Consider the following 12,602-nt stretch of genomic DNA (forward strand, 5'->3'; position numbering starts at 1 on the left):
TTGATATCTGCTAGATTTCTTCATTGTAAAGGAATCTTTCCGCTTTTTTTTTCCCCACCCCTGGCCTTGTGATGTTGGATCCTTTTCCTTTGGTAAAAATTAAGAAACAGCTGTGGGATGATACTTTTAAGATTTTGGGTCTCTTTTCCTCCACAACCTTTTACCTAGTGACATTAGCATCCATTGATGATCCTTGTCTGAATTTGTTATTATACTAGTGGTTTCTTTTTTCCTTTTTTAATAGAATACTTCATTAATTTGCATGTTATCCTTGGTCAGGGACCATGCTAAATCTTCTCTGTATCAGTCCAATTTTAGTATATGTGCTGTGGAAGGGAACACCACTGGTGCTTTGAATATGTTGATTTTCACATTCTCTCAGTCCCTCTGCATTTACGGCTGGTATTGTTCTAAAGAGAAGAGCTTTTCTCCTCCCTTATGTTTTTGAGGATAACTATAGATTTGATAGTTTAAAAAAATTCAACAAGTTACAATCCATTACTGTTAGTATTAAAAGTACCAGTAATATTCATTATTAGAGATGTATTAAAAGTACCAGTAATATTCATTATTAGAAATATGAAAATTGTCCTAAATTTGATTCGAAGGGGCTTGAGGGAGCCCCTTCAAGCTGGCTGCTTTGTCCTTTTGACATATCCCTGTCATGTTTTGAGCACTTCCTTACACTCTGGTACAAGGGGTTCTGCGCTCACTTTGTATTTTACTTGCCCCAGACTTGGAATCAATTGTTTCTGTAAGGAATCCTGATTCCTTGAATGGGGAATGGTTGCTATAAAGAGAAATTGCTTCTCATTCTTTTCTTTTGTATTTTTTTTTTGACGGAGTTTTGCTCTTGTCACCCAGGCTGGAGTGCAGTGGTGTGATGTCGGCTCACTGCAACCTCCGCCTACTGGGTACAAGTGATTCTCCTGCCTCAGACTCCTGAGTAGCTGGGATTCTAGGCGCTTGCTACCATGCCCAGCTAATTTTTGTATTTTTAGTAGATACGGGGTTTTGCCATGTTGGCCAGGCTGGTCTCGAAATCCTGACCTCAGCTGAGCTAATCCGTCTGCCTCGGCCTCCCAAAGTGCTGGGATTATAGGCGTGAGACACCGCACCTGGCCTGCTTCTCATTCTTAATTCTCTATTCTTTTGTTTTTTCGTTGTTGTTGTTTTTTTTTTTTTTTGTGATGGAGTCTTTCTCTTTGCCCAGGCTGGAGTGCAGTGATGTGATCTCAGCTCACTGCAACTTCGCCTCCCGGGTTCAAGCGATTCTCGTGCCTCAGCCTTCCCAGTAGCTAGGATGACAGGTTCGCATCACCACGCCCGGCTAGACTAATTATTGTATTTTTAGTAGAGATGGGGTTTCACCATGTTGGCCAAGCTGGTCTCGAACTTCTGACCTCAAGTGATCAGCCCGCCTCAGCCTCCCAGAGTGCTGGGATTACAGGCATGAGCCACTGTGCCTGGCCTATTCTTTGTTATTTTTATGAGATTAGTTATTTATAGTAAAAAAAAGATAGAGTGGGCCGGGCGCGGTGGCTCACGCCTGTGATCCCAGCACTCTGGGAGGCCGAGGTGGGTGGATCATTTGAGGTCAGGAGTTCAAGACCAGCCTGACCAACATGATGAAACCCCTTCTCTACTAAAAATACAAAAAATTTAGCTGGGCATGGTGGTGCGTGCCTGTAATCTCAGCTACTCGGGAGGCTGAGGCGGGAGAATCACTTGAACTCGGGAGGCGGAGGTTGCAGTGAGCTGAGACCGCGCCACGTACTCCAGCCTAGGTGACAGAGTGAGACTCCATCTCAAAAAAAAAAAAAGAAAAGAGTGGATTACAGATCTAAGACTCTGTGTCTTCCCAGATTTGCTTGAGCAATAAAGTATCTAACCTGAGTTTGTTTTTTTGTTGTTGTTGTTGTTTTTTCCTTGAGATGGAGTCTTGCTCTGTCACCCAGGCTGGAGTGCAGTGGTATGATCTCGGCTCACTGCAACCTCCACCTCCTGAGTTCAAGCGATTCTCCTGCTTCAGCCTCCTGAGTAGCTGGGATTACAGGTGCCTGCCACCATGCCTGGCTAATTTTTGTATTTTTAGTAGAGAAGGGGTTTCACCATGTTGGTCAGGCTGGTCTTGATCTCCTGACTTCAAGCGATCTGCCCACCTCAGCCTCCCAAAGTGCTGGGATTACAGGCATGAGCCACTGTGCCCAGCCTTTTTTTTTTTTTTTTTTTTAAATAGAAGATTGCACTATATTGGCCTGGCTGGTCTTGAACTCATGGGCTCAAGTGATCCTCGCACCTCAGCATCCCAAAGTGTTGGGAGTACAGACGTGAGCTACCATGCCTAGCCTTAACCTGAATTATTTCACATAATGAAGTGATTTATAAGTAGTTATGGTGACTTGGCATGGGAGATGGGCTATTGCACAGAAGATTGGCATTGTATTGCTTTTTTTCACCTAATTTGGTGGTGACATAAGTTTTTCTTTTTCTTTCTTATTTTTTTTGAGACAGAGTCTTGCTCTGTTATCCAGGCTGGAGTGTAGTGGCACGATCTTGGCTCACTGCAACCTCTGCCTTCCAGGTTCAAGCAATTCTCCTGCCTCAGCCTCCTAAGTAGCTGGACTACAGGCACATGCCACCACGCCTGGCTAAATTTTTTTTTTTTTTTTTTGAGATGGTGTCTCGCTCTGTGGCCCAGGCTGGAGTGCAGTGGTGTGATCTCGGCTCACTGCAAGCACCGCCTCCCGGGTTCATGCCATTCTCCAGCCTCAGCCTCCAGAGTAGCTGGGACTACAGGTGCCTGCTACCACGCCTGGCTAATTTTTGTATTTTTAGTAGAGGCGGGGTTTCACCTGTTAGCCAGGATGGTCTTGGTCTCCTGACCTCGTGATCCGCCTGCCTCGGCCTCCCAAAGTGCTGGGATTACAGGTGTGAGCCACCGTGCCCGGCCTGTGCCTGGCTAATTTTTTTTGTGTTTTTAGTAGAGACGGGGTTTCACCATGTTGGCCAGGCCAGTCTCAAACTCCTGACCTTGTGATCTGCCCGCCTCGGCCTCCCAAAGTGCTGGGATTACAGATGTGAGCCACTACGCCTGGCCAAAAATACATTCTCATATCCCTCTTAGGCTCAGGTAATCCAGGCTGTAGTCACTTAAGAGTTGTTTCCCTCTTTATATCTTCTGCTGTCTGAATTAAAATATTCTTAGGTAGGGAATCTTCTCAACCCAGGCCTTTAATACTTTGTGGGTTTTGTGTGTTTGTTTGTTTTAATTTTTTCTTTGAGACAGAATCTCACTCTGTTGCCCAGGCTGGAGTGCAATAGTGCGATCTCGGCTCACTGCAGCCGCCGCCTCTCAAGTTCAAGTGATTCTCCTACCTCAGCCTCCCAAGTAGCTGGGATTACAGGCGCGTGCCACCATGCTTGGCTAATTTTTTTGTATTTTTAGTAGGGATAAGGTTTCGCAATGTTGGTCAGGCTAGTCTTGACCTCCTGATCTCAAGTGATTCGCCCCCCTTGGCCTCCCAAAGTGCTGGGATTACAGGCATGAGCCACCGCGCCCGGCCAATATTTTGTATTTTGAACCTGCGTCTTGCATTCATCTGCATATATATTTTACATATTGATCTGTGAATACAATCTAGAACTCATATGAAGTTAGGATGTGTATTTGTTTGTTCTCACACTGTTATAAAGAAATGCCTGAGACTGGCTAATTTATAAAGAAAAGAGGTTTAATTGACTCACAGTTTCAAATGGGTGGGCAGGCCTCAGGAAACTTAAAATTATGGTGGAAGCAAAAGCAGGCATGTCTTACATGACAGCAGGTGAGAGAGCATGTGAAGGAAGCAAAGGGGGAAGAGCCCCTTGTAAAACCATCAGCTCTTGTGAGAACTCGCTGGCTATCACAAGAACAGCATGGGGGAAACCACCCCTATGACCCAGTCACCTCCCACCAGGTCTCTCTGTCAACACCTGGGTATTACAATTCAGGATGATATTTGGGTGGGGATACAAAGCCTAACCACATCATGGTGTTCAGTGTATTGAACGTTTCTGTTGGAGCATAGTTTTATAGTTCTTGATGAGGTCTCATGTTTTAGAAAGTCTGAAATAGGATTAGCCTTGGAATTGGGATCTGTTATATCAAAATCACTTCTTATTCAACAGCTTGAGAATGTACTGCTCTGGGACTCTACATGAAACCAGACATGTCAGTCTTATCCACAAAAATATTTTGCACTGAAGGTGAAACCCATTAAATGTATCTGCATATTTCTTTGATGTGGAAACATATAAATAAGCTGCACAGAAGGTGATGATGTGTTAGTAACATGTTCCTTTGAAATAGTTACAATTCTGCATATTAGGCCGTGGCTCATGCCTGTAATCCCAACATTTTGGGAGGCTGAGGCAGGTGGATCACTTGAGGTCAGGAGTTTGAGACCAGCCTGGCGAACATGGTCTCTACTGAAAATACAGAAATTAGCTAAGTGTGATGGTGGACATTTGTAATCCCAGCTACTCAGGAGGCTGAGGTAGAAGAATTGCTTGAACCCTGGAGGCTGAGGTTGCAGATAGCCAAGATCACACCACTGCACTCCATCTGGCCTGGGCAACAGAGTGAGACGCTGTCTCAAAAAAACAAACAAAAATCCTGCATATTATTGCTATTGAGGAAGTATAAAATACTGTTTTGATGGGGGAAGGTGGTCATTTTCAGACGTTTTAGCTGGTATTTTAATTAACTTACTAACTTATCAGTTAATTGTGTGGCTTTTGTTTTATGTGGATGACTGCTCTTACTTAAGAAATGAGCTGCCTGGTAACATAAATTGCAGATATTAAGATGAATTGTATACTTTCCCATTATTTCTGTTACTTGGCCAAATTTAGAACCATGTAGAGCTCTCCTGTAGAATTGAAATCCACTATTTTTTCCCTAGTGTCTTTCCAAATTATACTTGATAAATAGAGTTTCTTTTTATTTATTTAGAGACAGGGTCTTGCTCTGTCACTCAGGCTGTAATACAGTGGTGCCATCATGGCTCACCATAGCTTCAACCTCTGTGGCTCAAGCGATCTTCTGCCTCATCCTCCCACATAGCTGAGACTACAGGCACACACACCATGCCTGGCTAATTTTTTGATTTTTCTGCAGAGAGAGGGTCTTGCCATGTTGCCCAGGCTGGTCTCAAACTCCTGGCCTCAAGTGATCTTCCTGCCTCAGCCTCTAAAAGTGTTGGAATTATAGGCGTGAACCATTGTGCCTGGCCACTAAATATATTGCTTAATAAATACACTTCTTAACACTTCACCTGGATGGTTGGGGCAATACATTTGAGCTTGAGATCAGGTGAGCCTTACACTTGGGTGCTTGTGGGAGAATGTTACGATGCTGGAATTGTTTTCCATGTATTGAATTCAGACTAGAGTTTATGTAGGATACTTTGAGAAGAACCTTAGTAATTCCATGTATGTTTAGCTGTCCATGAAATGTAAAGTTTCTTTTTTTTTTTTTTAAGGTTATACTACCTCCCTGGTAATGTGAAGATCTATTGATGTATTAATAGTTGGTAGAGCCTCAACACAAGAAATGGCACATAAAAGGAATGGTTATGTTGAGTAATTCATTTAAATGAAAAATAAGTTAAAATAGAGTAAGATTACACATACAGAGTGAATATGATATGTTTACCACCTGATCTGGTATTTGGAAAAGTAGGACCTTGTTGCTACTATAGCAAGCAGTTTTAGGGACAGTAGAAAAAAATGCTGAACATTTATTAACCAACAAAAATAATTCATAAAAATGGAATGTGTGGTTATTCTTACCCTAGATTTATACAAATGGTAAATGTAAGAGAAAATTGAAAAACAAATCTACATATTCTCTCATTGATTTAAGCCCATGTGCTTTTTTTCTTTTCTTTCCTTCCTTCTGGGTCTTCCTACATCAGTTTTAGAAGGGAGAGACGTGTTTTCTTTGGAAAAACGAGCTGTCTTCAAAGAACTTACTGAGACAAAAAAGTTATGAAGGGGGTTATGGGGTAAATTTTTGTTTTCCTTTAGCTTATTTCTATTCATAAAGAATATTTATTTTTATAATTGGAGGAATAAACCAATTATCTTAACACTTTACAAAAGGGATAAAGGGGCTATATGTCATCTCTGAAGCTTGTATGTACTCCAATAGACCAGGTGGTCTTAATTGGTCTTCAATTAGGTAGTGATTTCTTTTTTTCCTGGGTTTTGTGACTTTTCCTTTGGGTAGGCTCTCTGTGTATTGCAGCCAATTTTTTTTTTCTTTTTTTTTTTGCCCCACCTCTAAGCTGTAGTTTTTATTAAATAACTTCACTCTACTTTATCAGTTAGTTAACAGAACTTCTATTTAAATCTAGTAGTATATAATTCTCTTTCTGTGACAGAGTATAAATATGCTCATTTGAACTCTGGGAGAAGGAAAGCTGGTGCGTATTAGCGTGCCTTAAGTGGCTAGAGACTTTTGGTGTGATCTGTGTAAAATTTGAAGAAGATAATATTGTATGTTTTACTAGAGTAAAAACTTAGTTTTAGTGCAAAGTGGCTATTGGGGTGATAAGGAAGAATATTGTATTTTTCCATAGGTCCCAAGGTTTTTTGAGACAACTTGAGTGTCAGATGAGGTACTTGGGATCATTAGGAGGCTTAATAATCATTTTTAGGGTTTGTATGTATTAAAGAACCTTACTGACTGGCTAGCTGTAGAGATAAAAAATGAACAATTAATGAGCAGGATATAATGGATTAGATCCTGTGATGGAAACAGAATGCAGTATAATTTAATTAAGTCAATTGCTCAGTATAAACAGATACAAAATAAGAGAGAAGTCAATATAGAAAGGCATCATGGGCCGGATGCGGTGGCTCACGCTTGTAATCCCAGCACTTTGGGAGGCCGAGGCGGGCGGATCACGAGGTCAGGAGATCGAGACTATGGTGAAACCCCGTCTCTACTAAAAAATACAAAAAACTTAGCCGGGCGTGGTGGCGGGCGCCTGTAGTCCCAGCTACTCGGAGAGGCTGAGGCAGGAGAATGGCGTGAACCCGGAAGGCGGAGCTTGCAGTGAGCCGAGATTGCGCCACTGCACTCCAGCCTGGGCGACAGAGCGAGACTCCGTCTCAAAAAAAGAAAAAAAAAAAAAAGAAAGGCATCATGATGGAAAAAGTAGAAATTGAACTAGGCTTTAAAGATTAGTATACAAGATTCATTTCGGTCATCATCTTTTTTTTTTTCAAGCCAAACTCATCCTTTTAATCAGTAATCCACTCCTGAGGTAACTAACCCACTTCCTCGATAATAGCATTAATCCCCTCATGAGGGTGGAATTCTCATGGATCATCATATTTCAAATATATATATATTTCTTTTTTGAGATTTGCTCTTTTCTGAAACATTTTACTATGGAAAATTTCATACGTATTCAAAAGCAACAAGAGTGGTATAACGAATGTCCATATGCAATTATCTGCTCATGGTTAATTTTCCTAGTACCTCCCTTATTGTTTTGTTTTTGTTTTTAAATAGAGACAGGGTTTAACCATGTTGCCCAGGCTGGTCTCGAACTCCTGAGCTTAAGCAACCCACCTGTCTTGGCCTCTCAAAGTGCTGGGATTACAGACAGGAACCACCAAGCCTGGCCCCTTATTGATTATTTTGAAGCAAATCCTTGATATGTTATTTCGCCTACGAATATATCAGCATGTATCTAAAAAAATAAGGACTTGTGGGTGTGGTGGCTCGTGCCTATAATCTTGGCACTTTGGGAGTCCGAAGTGGGAGGATCACTTGAGGTCAGGAGTTCAAGACCAGCCTGAGCAATATAGTGAGACCTCATCTCTACAAAGAGTTCAAAATTTAGGGCAGGCATGGTGGCTTACACCTGTAATGCCAGCACTTTGGGAGGCCGAGGTGGGAGGATCATTTGAGGTTAGGAGTTCGAGACCAGCCTGACCAACATGGTGAAACCCTGTTTCTACCTAAAATAATAAAAACTAGCTGGGTGTGGTGGCGGACGCCTGTAATTTCAGTTACTCGGAAGGCTGAGGCAGGAGAATGGCTTGAACCTGGGAGGTGGAGGTTACAGTTAGCTGAGTTCACACCACTGCACTCCAACCTGGGCAACAGAGTGAGACTCCACCATCAGAAAAACAAAAAATTAGCTGGATGTGGTGGCACGCACCTGTAGTCCCCAGCCATGTGGGAGGTTGAGCTGAGAGGATTGTTTGAGCCCAGGAGTTTCAGGTTGCAGTGAGCCGTGATTTTACAACTGCACTGTAGCCTGGGTAGCAGAGCAAGACCCTTTTCTTTAAAAAAGAAAACAAAAAAACACGCACAAAAATAAGGACTTTAAAAAACCAATTGCCCGTTTAAAATAATAATTCCAGGCCGGGTGTGGTGGCTCACACCTGTAATCCCAGCATTTTGGGTGGCCGAGGTGGGTGGATCACGAGGTCAGGAGTTCAAGACCAGCCTGGTCAAGATGGTGAAACCCCATCTCTACTAAAAACACAAAAAATTAGCTGGGCGCAGTGGCAGACGCCTGTAATCCCAGCTACTCAGGAGGCTGAGGCAGGAGAATTGCTTGAACCCAGAGGGCGGAGGTTGCAGTGAGCTGAGATCGTGCCACTGCACTCCAGCCTGGGCAACAGAGTGAGACTCTGTCTCAAAAAAGAAAAAAAGAAAAAAAATTCCTTAATATTAAATACCTGGTGTTCATATTTCACTGATTGTATCATGATTTTTTTAGTAGCTTATATGTTTAAAATAGGATCCAAATAAAGTCTGTTGTAGTTGGTCAGTGCATGTTTAACATCTTTTAATTTTTTTTTTTTTTTGAGAAGGAGTCTTGCTCTGTTGCCCAGGCTGGAGTGCAGTGGCAAGATCTTGGCTCACTGCAACCTCCACCTCCCAGATTCAAGCGATTTTCCTGCCTCAGCTTCCCAAGTAGCTGGGATTACACGTGGTTTTCCTTTAACATTTTCAATCATATAGAAATTTGCATTTTTCAAATTGCAAAAGTAATATGTACTCATTATGAGAAATTTAAATGATTTTATAGTATAAAAGCCATCCTAGTCAACACAGTGAGACCCGCATCTCTACAAAAAATTTTTTAAATTACTTGAGTGTGCTGCGACACATACCTGTAGTCCTAGCTGCTTGGGGGGCTGAGGTGGGAAGATTACTCGAGCCCAGGAGGTTGAGGTTACAGTGAGTTATAATCATGTCACTGTACTCTAGCTGGGGCAACAGAGTGAGACCCTGTCTTGAAAAAAGAGAAAGAAAGGAAAAACATATAATGTAAAAGATGAAAATTCTGACCCTACCCCAGAATCACTAGTTAACCAACTTAACAATTCAAAGTTTTATAGTGGGTGGGTATCTTTGTCTCATATTAATTATAGGTAAAATCTGTGTTTTACAAATACAGATGGGGTCTCATTATGTTTTTCAAGCTGGTATTGAACTCCTGCGTTCAAGTAATCCTCTGGCCTCAGCCTCAAAGTACGGGGATTACAGGTGTGAGCCAGCATGCCTGGCCTAGATACCTTGTTTTTTTGTTTGTTTGTTTTTGTTTTGAGACAATCTCGCCCTGTTGCCAGGCTGGAGTGCAGTGGCGCGATCTCGGCTCACTGCAACCTCCACCTCCTGGGTTCAAGTGATTCTGTTTCAGCCTCTTGAGTAGCTGGGACTACAGGTGCACGCCACCATGCCCATTTAATTTTTTTTTACTTTATTTTTAATAGAGACGAGGTTTCACCGTGTTGGCCAGGATGGTCTTGATCTCTTGACCTCGTGATCTGCCCTCCTCGGCCTCCCAAAGTGCTGGGATTACAGGTGTGAGCCACCGTGCCTGGCTAGATACCTTGTTTAGGTAGCACTGAACCTATAGTTAAGAATTAGGAATGGATGGCCAGGCGCGGTGGCTCATGCCTGTAATCCTAGCATTTTGGGAGGCCCAGGCGGGCGGATCACCTGAGGTTGGGAGTTCGAGACTAGCCTGACCAACATGGAGAAACCCCATCTCTACTAAAAATACAAAATTAGCCGCGCGTTGTGGCGCATGCCTGTAATCCCAGTTACTCGGGAGGATGAGGCAGGAGAATCACTTGAACCCGGGACGCAGAGGTTGTGGTGAGCCAAGATTGCAACATTGCACTCCAGCCTGGACAACAAGAGCGAAACTCCATCTAAAAAAAAAAAAAAATTAGGAATGGACTTTTTTTTTTTTTTTTTTTTTTTTTAGTATATGTGCTGCCAAAGTAAGCACATGGGATGGATATTTTTGGAGACTAGAGAAAAAAATATGAGAAGTTGTTCCTTATATAAAATGAGAATTCTTAAACATTTTTGGATTTACTTTTTGAATTGGTATTACATTTATATGGTTCAAAGTTTTAAGGATAGAAAAAAGTATGAAATGGAGTTTCCATCTTGCCTTTTTTTTTTTGAGACAGAGTCTCACTCTGTCGCCCAGGCTGGAGTGTAGTGGCATCATCTTGGCTCACTGCAGCCTCCACCTCCTGGGCTCAGGTGATCCTCCCTCCTCCCACCTCAGCCTCACAAGTTGAGCTGGGACTACAGGTGTGAGCCACCATGCCTACAGGTGTGAGCCACCACACTCAGCTAATTTTTGGTATTTTTAGAAGAGACGGGTTTTTGCCATGTTGCCCAGGCTGGTCTCGAATTCCTGAGCTCAAGCAATACACTCGCCCCTGTCTCCCAAAGTGCTAGAGTAACAGGTGTGAGCCACCATGCCAGGCCCCATCTTGCTCTTTTTTTTTTTTCTTTGTGAGACTGAGTTTCGCTCTTGTCACCCAGGCTGGAGTGCAATGGTGTGATCTCGGCTCACTACAACCTCCGCCTCCCAGGTTCAAGCCATTCGCCTGCCTCAGCCTCCCAAGTAGCTGGGACTACAGGTGTGTGCCATCACGCCCAGCTAATTTTTGTATTTTTAGTAGATATGGGATTTCACAATGTTGGCCAGGATGGTCTCGATCTCTTGACTTCGTGATCCACCCACCTCGGCCTCCCAAAGTGCTAGGATTACAGGCGTGAGCCACCGGCAGCCGGCCAATTGTTTTGTATTTTTAGTAGAGACGAGGTTTCACCATGTTGGTCAGGCTGGTCTCAAACTCCTAACCTCAGGTGATCCACCTGTCTCAGCCTCCCAAAGTGCTGAGATTACAGGTATGAGCCACCGTGCCTGGCCCCATCTTGCTCTTATACCCCCAAACAAGTCACTTTCTATGCCTCTCTCCAGAGGCAACTATTATTACCAGTTTTTGTGCTTCATATGTGTTGATAAGCATAAAAAAGGCAAGTTTATATATGTATATTTTCCCCCATTTTACAAAAATGGTTCTGCATCTTTTTTCACTTAGCAATATAGCTTTTAAGTATCATACATCAAGAATTTCCTTATTTTTGGCTGGCTGCAGTAGCTTATGCCTGTAATCCCAGCATTTTGGGAGGCCAAGGCAGGTGGATCACTTGAGGCCAGGAGTTTTTGTTTTTGGAGACGGAGTCCTGCTCTGTCGCCCAGACTGGAGGACAGTGCTCTGATCTCAGCTCATTGCAGCCTCTGCCTCCCGGGTTGAAGTGATTCTCCTGCCTCAGCCTCCCGAGTAGCTGAGATTTACAAGCACCTGCCACCATGCCCAGCTAATTTTTGTATTTTTAGTAGAGATGGGGTTTCGCCATTTTGGTCAGGCTGGGAGGCCAGGAGTTTGAGACCAGCCTGGCCAACATGGTGAAACCCCAACTCTACTAAAAATATAAAAATTAGCTGGACGTGGTGGTGCATGGCTATTTGGGAGGCTGAGGTATGAGAATTGCTTGAACCCAGGAGGTGGAGGTTGCAATGAGCTGAGATGGCGTCACTGCACTCCAGCCTGGGCGACAGAGTGAGACTCTTATCTCCAAAAACATTTCCTTATTTTTGTTTATGCATGCAGAGTATTGTGGGATATGTATGCACCTTTTGTTTTTTTTTTTTTGAGACGGAGTCTTGCTCTCTTGCCCAGGCTGGAGTGCAGTGGTGGGATCTCAGCTCACTGCAACCTCTGCCTCTCGGATTCAGGAGATTCTCCTGCCTCAGTCTCCTAAGTAGCTGGGATTACAGGCGCCTGTCACCACGTCTGGCTAATTTTTGTATTTTTAGTAGAGATGGGGTTTCACCGTGTTGGCCAGGATGGTCTCTTAACTCCTGACTTCAGAAGATCCACCTGCCTCGGCCTCCGGAAGTGCTGGGATAACAGGTGTAAGCCACTGCGTCTGGCTTGTGCGTGCACTTTTTCTTTTATTTTTTTGAGACAGAGTCTTGCTTTGTTGCCCAGGCTGGAATGCAGCAGCTCGATCTCGGCTCACTGCAACCTCCACCTCCTGGGTCCAAGTGATCTCCTGCCTCAGCCTCCCGAGTAGCTGGGACTACAGGTGCCTGCCACCACACCCAGCTAATTTTTGTATTTTTAGTAGAGGCAGGGGTTTCACCATGTTGGCCAGGCTGGTCTCGAACTCCTGACCCTAAATGATCCACCTACCTTGGCCTCCCAAAATT

The 12,602-nt window shown here is 43.5% G+C and overlaps 1 protein-coding gene and 1 non-coding gene across 17 annotated transcripts in view; one reads left to right on the forward strand and one right to left on the reverse strand.

Moving 5' to 3' along the window:
• Window positions 1-12,602, forward strand: part of R3HDM2 (R3H domain containing 2) — a 181,842-nt gene that overhangs the window by 15,277 nt on the left and 153,963 nt on the right. The gene's annotated exons all lie outside the window — the stretch shown is intronic.
• Window positions 235-342, reverse strand: LOC115837378. Its single transcript, XR_004032427.1, has one exon. It is a non-coding gene; the product is annotated as a U6 spliceosomal RNA (small nuclear RNA).

This window comes from Nomascus leucogenys, chromosome 11, assembly GCF_006542625.1.
Source record: "Nomascus leucogenys isolate Asia chromosome 11, Asia_NLE_v1, whole genome shotgun sequence".
NCBI classification, from domain to species: Eukaryota; Metazoa; Chordata; class Mammalia; order Primates; family Hylobatidae; genus Nomascus; species Nomascus leucogenys.